Raw genomic sequence first — 7,609 nt, 5'->3', positions numbered from 1 at the left:
GTAATCCTCAAAGTAGTCGGCGCTACAGCCTGCACCGGATTGGCGGAAAGTAACGTGCAGTTGGCCTTCAGATGACCAACCTGATCACAATGGTAACATAACTTCATACTCGGTATCGGAGCAGCCTGGCGACTATCCTTCGCATAGTGCCCATCCTTGCCACACCTGTGGCACTCACTACAGGCTCAACATATCTCGGAATGAACCCTGGCGCACTTTCCACACGGGCGGCTCTACTGACTCCCAGTCCTCAAATCAGCGGTCTTAGGCCGCTTCGGCGCCGTCTGCAACTCCAGTAAAGTATCACATCGCTGGGTAGATACGAACTGTCGGATATCTGTCTTGAACATACTCAGATAACGGGTCATCTGAGACTGCTCGGAAGCAAACTCTGGGCAGAACATCGCCCACTCAGTGAACATACGGGTGATCTCCGTCACCGACTCTCCATCCTGTCTCAAACTTAGAAACTCCTGTGCCAAACGTTCCCACTCAACCCTCGGAATGTAACGAGTGTGGAACATATTCCTAAATTGCTCCCAGGTAACAACAGCTCTTTGATCATCAATGTAAGCCCTAGTCGCAAGTCTCCACCAGTCCTTGGCCCCGGACCTAAGCAGGTTCAGAGCACACCTGACCTTCTGGTCAGTATGACACGAGCAGGTGAAGAAACACCCCTCCATATCTGAGATCCATCTCATATCGTTGATGGGATCCTACGTCCCATAACAATTAGGTGGTTTCGTGTTGTCAAAGTCCCGGTATTGAAACTCCTACCAACTCCTCCCCCTGTCGCGGATACAGTTGATGCAACTGTTGCGGCGGCTGTCTCTGCAAGGGCTTCGTAGCGCTCATCAAAATACTCCATCATGGCGGTCTTAATCGACCCGAACATTTCTGTCAACTCGGCCTGGAACAATGCAACAACCTCGTCTTGCAGGATCGCTCGGATCCTGTCATCTAAATCATCTGGCTGATTGTCTCGGGTGCTGTCAGCTCTCCTTGTCTGCCCTCTCCTGACCCCAATCCTGATCCCAAACCGGATCCAATCACAAAGCACCTGGTCATCACCATTCTGAAACATAACACAAGGCATCAGATAACTCATACAATAACTGGGGACCAACCCCTGAAAAAACCCTAAGGGTTGTGACTTCCTTGTCACGTGTATGGGTCCTGTGCTTTCAGTAGTACGGGCCCATACTACCGTCTACACCTACCCATATTTGTTCCAAGTATCATCACAACACCCTAACAATACATATCATCATATCGAGCACTCAAGCCTCACTCCTAAAGGAAGGCTAAATGCCTCGAAGTCGGCGGACTCCTCCCAAACAACCTATCCACCCACGAAACTTCCACCAACCCTGCAGCACTAGCGTACGCTAGCCATACATAACGCTAGACCCTATAGACTTTCGAATATTCATTCCTACCCTAAGCTCCCAATCAAACAAGAACATAACATAAGGCTAAATCAAACATTCTTAGGCTATAAGATCTTAATTATGTACAACCGTGATGCCTACACTACATAACTACAGTAATGATGTCAATTTCATGTAAGGAAAACCCTAGGCTAGCAGGCATCATGTATCAGGCAATTCTATCATGCAATTCCTGAAGATCCCTAGCCTAGTACTAGCATGCTATTCTAACATATCACATAATCAAATAACTATATGGTATTTTGGGGTTTACTTACTGGCTCCGGCTGATCGTACACCCTGCATCCTCCTTTATTTATTTTGAAAACCAATTTCTTAAAACATTTTTTTTGAAAACCTTTCCTTGATTTGAGACTGGATTCACATGAATGTTCCTCCAATTCACTCAAACCAAGGCTCTGATACCAACTTATAACATCTGAAAATTCCAACCAATTTAAACTTTTTAAAACATGACAAGTTCATCAAAACATTACAACTTTGTTTTCAAAATAACAATTATCAGAGTATTTCCCAGAAACATAACCATAACAGGAGGAGCTATACAATTAAGCCTTTGCCTTGCCGCGATCCTATGGTGTACCTGAAACAATAAACTGAAACTGTAAGCCCGAAAGCTTAGTGAGTTACCCCCAAAATACCGATACATATACAGTACACATAATCATGTCAGCAATAACATATCATCACAACTGAATAGAACAACACATAACGGGTCCACAGCCCTATAGACTGTAATACCCACGAGCCCACAGTACGAGTCTCCCTTAGCCTGTAACTGGAATGCTCCCGAGCCCACAGTACGAGTCTCCCTTATCCCGTAACTGGAATTCTCCTAGGGTTTGTTGGCTACCACATGAAGCAGTACAACCTCAACCCATCCCATGTAACAAATACATAATTCACAAGAATCGAGCATGCAATAATCATATAACAACATAGGTATTCCTACAGAGCTACCTAACAGGCATAACCACTAGCATGCAACACGAAAACATACTCAGCATCAAACACAACTCAAAGTAACATATCAAATGGGCCGGCATTGGTTCCTTAGACCACTTAGCATAGTGAGGATAACTCACCTCGTAGATGTCGGATCGGTAAATAAATCACAACTCTCCGATCACTCGTCAAAGACTCCACCACCTATTAGCATAATACGAACATGCTCATAAGTATTTTTCCGCACATAGTACTTCATGACCCAACTAGTTAACCCTGGTCAAAGTCAAAGTCCTTAGTCAAGGTCAATAGTCCATGTTGACCTTAACTCGTCGAGTACCCTCGGCTACTCGCCGAGTTCCTTGAAATCCTTACCCACTCGCCGAGTCACGAGGGTAACTCGTCGAGTTCCCACGATCCTTGATTGAGGCCTTAAGGCCACCCGTCGAGTTTCCTTCTAGTAATACGTCGATACACACGCATTCCTAACTTGGGGAAAACTCATCTGACTCACCGATTTGTTCATGCAACTCGTCGAGTCTGTGGCAATCTTCATCGGACTCGCTGATTTGTTCTTCCAACTCGTCGAGTTCATGACTATATTCATACGACTCGCCGAGTCGCCCTTGCGACTCGTCGAGTTCTTCAGTCCTTAAGCCATACAGACCCATTTTTAAGCCATGCAACGACTCCAAACTACAGATCCAAGCTTCCAGGGCATGCCTTTCACAAGTGGGGGCCTCATTCACGTCCAAGACAGGAACTTTAAGAATCTAGAACTCGGGAATGGTCCAGATCTGAAGTTACAACTTCAGATCTAACTTATGTCTTGCAATATCTCCTTACTTAAACCTTAAAAACCCTAGATATCCACCATATGAGATCTAGAAGGGAAAAGAGATAAAGATGTCGACTTGGTACCTTCAATGAGTGCTAACTGAGGTAGATTTTGGATTCCACTCCTTCCTTGCTCCTATCCCTTTGTTTCTCCAAGCTCCTCCTTCCACAAAGCCCTCCTTCCAAGCTTTCAATGCACAAAATGACACAATACATGGTTAGGGTTTTCTTATGAGCTCGAACCGACTGTAAGGAGGCCAAATGGGGCTTAAGTCTCCTTAGATAGAGTGTAGAACCCGGGGCTTAGGGTTTCTTCTACCAGCTCCTACTCGTCGAGTCCCTTTATGGACTCGGCGAGTAGATCACTAATTCCGCGATCCCGCGTCGACGCTACTCGAAGAGTAGGGCATCATTTACTCGTCGAGTAGGGCTTACAAACTAAAGAAATTCTTAATCTAATACCTAGGAATCGGGGCGTTACAAGGAAAGGTGTAATACTTCTTAAGAGCTACCCGTGGAAAAAAGAACATAAAAAACGGAGTCCGCTTGAAGAAATTATGGAATTTACAAAATCTATGTTTGGTGACCTGCACAGTGCACGCTAGGTGCACAATGCACACTTCTAGAATGTGAAAACGTGGACTATGGAGAGCCTGACACGTGGAACAAAGTGGCTGGGGAGACTTCATGTAACACCCTAGTTTTCAAGTAATTTCAAATCCACCCATTGAGTTTTAATTATGTCACTTTTGGTCCTTAGATTGGAATGAAGTGGCCATGGGAAGCCCTAGTGGCAAAATGGCAATTTATGGAGTAGGATTTGTACGCTGGGTGTACATGTGAGTATGATAAGCATAGTAGGGCGTACGTACATGTATGCAGGGCGTACGTGTGTCTGGGTGAAAACCCTAATTCTTAGTGCTTGTGGAGTATTTAAGCATCGTATGGACCACTTCTCCCATATTTTTCTAGCCTCTGTGTCCTTGATCATTTTGGCAAAACCCTAACCTCCATAAGTGTGTGTTGTGAGCTAAGAGGTGATCCTTGTGTGTTTGAAGAGGAAGAAGTTGCATCAAGAAGCTTGGGAACGTGAAGAAAGGCTTGGATCTGGAGCTTAGGCTTCCTTTTCTATCATCCAAAGGTATAAAGTTCATACCTTCATGATTGTTTTGCTAGATATCTTAGTGGGTTCTTTTATGCTTCCTTTTTGGTCCCAAATGCTCCATTTTGAACATGGCATGTTATATATGATTTAAGTTATCCTTTCTGACTCTTGTAGGGGTCCTTAATCGTAAAAATGAGGTTCCAATGGCTAGAAGTGTCCCATGCATTTGATAGAAAGGTCTTAATGGATCAAGACCTTGTATTAAGAGATTTTCAACGTCTAAAGTCATAAAGTTGGAGACTTTATGACTCTGTTGTGCATTTGGACCATGGGTCTGTAATTTGGGCTTAAGTTCTTAAGCCATTAAGCACATATTGGACTTTTGGATCTGCAAGGGCACGTCCCGCGTAGAGAGGAGTACGCCCTGTGTACTTGGTCAGCCTCCCCGTATCTTAGTCAATGCAAGGTCTCGTGTATGTTGAGCGTACCTCCGGCGTATGCCCAGCATACGCGACTGTTTTGGGCCCTTTTGCTTTTGGGCTTCGGGTATTAGGTCATCTATTTAGCTTTGATACTTGGGCCCTATTGGACTATCTAGGTAAGTGTGTGTTGGGCTAATTAGAGGATCAGACCTTAGATAAGGCCCAACAAGGAGTTAGGCCTAATTTGTAAAATTGGGCCAAGTGTGGGCCTAGAAGTAACTTCTGCGTTTTTGGATCAAGATCAGGTTTGGTTTGTATTGGGTTGTGTTGGATCTTCTTGAGTGAAGGCCATGAAAGGAATTAGGCCCAATTTAGAAAACTGGGACATAATCGGACTTAAGGGTTTTATTTTGATGTTGGGCCTTTTGTCATTAGTTGGGCCTTGGCTATGGGCCATGCTTGAGGAAGGGTAAAAAGGTCTTTTACCCTGAATTGGACTCATAGTATGAGTCAATGGCTAGATGTTGATGGATTGTCATTTTGGTAACTGTTAGCGCGCATGTGATAATGGATCTACAGTTATAGATTGTTCATGGAATCAGTTGCTGATGGGGTGTTATCTTGATGTTGGTGGTCCGGGGATCTGGCAGCTAGCAGCCAGGGATCGTCTGTGTTTTCGGCAGTGCGAGGTGAGTTTTCCTCACTGTACTTATGGGTCAAAGGCACCAATGTCGGCCCTGTTGGATTTCTATCTTGGATTATCTTATGATTGAGTATTGTTATGATCTGTTAGATTGGTATCCTGGTAGATAGGATTTTGCTATGTTGTTATGATTTGATAGATCTATATCCTCATAGATAGGATGATGCCATGCTTAGTGATATGTAAGATATGCCTGTTTGTCTGTTGACTGGATATGTGTTTAATTGCTATATATGTCGAAATGTATGTGTGTGTGGTTGGTTTGAGGTGGTCCTGCTTCGTGCTGAAGGCCAACATACCCAGGGCGGTCCGGATAGACTGCAGGCCCTGTGAGGCAGTCCAGTCATGCCAAAGGCCCAACGAGTGGTCCGGATAGACTGTAGGCCCTACGAGGCGTTCAAGTCATGATGAAGGCTTAGGACTGGTCCAGATAGGCTGAAGGCCCTGCGAGGCGGTCCAGTCATGCCGAAGGCTCGGGAGTGGTCCAGACAGGCTGTAAGCCCCGTGAGGCGGTCCAGACATGCTGAAGGACTTGTATTCACGCTGTTATTTGTATATGTTATATGTTGGGTGTTGGTACTTTGGGGGAACTCACTAAGCTATGTGCTTATAGTTTTGATTTATGGTTTCAGGTACTTCAATGGATCGTGGCAAGGTGAAGCTGTGACCATAAAAATCCTCACATTTTGGACTTATGATTTTTGGGAAACTTTGATAATGTGAACGTTTTGAAAACTATGTTGAGAAAGGTTCTGATTTTAAAATAATGTTTTGGAATTAATGGGTTTTGTAAACACTTCTATAGAAAAAGGGTTGTTTTGAATAATTTAAATTTTTTGAAAATTTTATGGGTGTTACACTTCACCTTAAAATGTGCGATGTGCACCCCTTTTGCATGTCATGCACCCAGAATTTGGCTATAAATAGGCTGTGAAACTTGCTCATTTCACCTCATGGTTCATCCCAAATTCTCTCTAACCTCCATTCTTTCTTGAGTCCGATTTTATTGAGGTTCCTAGGGGTATTTAGTAAGGTTTTAAGGGTCGAGGTGTCTAGCAAATAGAAGCTTTCGGTTTCGGAGTCCTATCCGTGTGTTTTTCCCAGTTTCGCTAAAACCTCTTTAAGTTAAATTACACTCAACTTTATTTTAGTGTAATTTATATTTATAGTCATAAGTCATTTTTATGAACTTATAAATAAGATTTAACAGTGATTCCAAATCATAATATTGATTGATCTATGTATGTTAGAAGTGTCTAGAATGGTCACGTTGGCTTGGTTGTTGGATTTCATAAAAGCTATTATGCCAAAATGATCATGCTTCCTAACTGTCTTGCCTGAATGATCCTTATTTGATAGATCTTGATGTAGACATTGGGATTAGTGAGAAATCTAGACTATAATTATTACAGTCGTCGGGATTACGAAACTAGACTAAGACTTAGTGTTATACATTTAGGTCATTGAAAGTGCTAAGGCAAGGTTCTACCCTATTTCCGAGGCACCCACGTGTATCATGTGAGTGCATAGTTACTTTCAAACTTACACATAGATACAAGCATTCTAATTGCTTAAATACTATGTGTTATTTTTGCTATGTTTAATATATTTGTACAATATGATATGATTGTTACTTGATCTAATCGCATATTATACTTAATAATATAATCAGGTAGTAAAGGGTGGTGCGTAATAAAAAAATGAGAGGTTGTGATAGGGCAATGTAACTTAGTGGTTGTTATAGGTTAAATGAAAGTTGTGCAAAATAATAAGACGTGTCTGTCGTGTCTATCCCAAGTACTTTTGTACCGCCGTGCCTATCCAAGGTACTTTTGTACTGTCGTGCTTATCTCAAGTACTCACGTACTACCGTGCTTAACCCAAGTACTATTGTACTGTTGTGCTTGTCATGACTATCCAAAGTACTAATGTACTGTCGTGTTTCTGTGTTTACCCAAAGTATTATCATACTGCCATGCCTAATCATCTAGGAATTTTAGTTGTCCATTGATAAAGATCCTTTAGGAATGATCTCTTGAGATCACCATACTGGGAATAGAAAGTAAGGATAATGGGAATGGGGTAATTAGGTTATTGGAATGTTGAAGAATATATAATAAAATATTATAATATTTTGAGTTGAAAT

This window comes from Lactuca serriola, chromosome 7, assembly GCF_051521515.1.
Source record: "Lactuca serriola cultivar US96UC23 chromosome 7, Lser_US96UC23_V15, whole genome shotgun sequence".
Taxonomy (NCBI): domain Eukaryota; kingdom Viridiplantae; phylum Streptophyta; class Magnoliopsida; order Asterales; family Asteraceae; genus Lactuca; species Lactuca serriola.
This window is presented reverse-complemented; position numbering follows the sequence as displayed.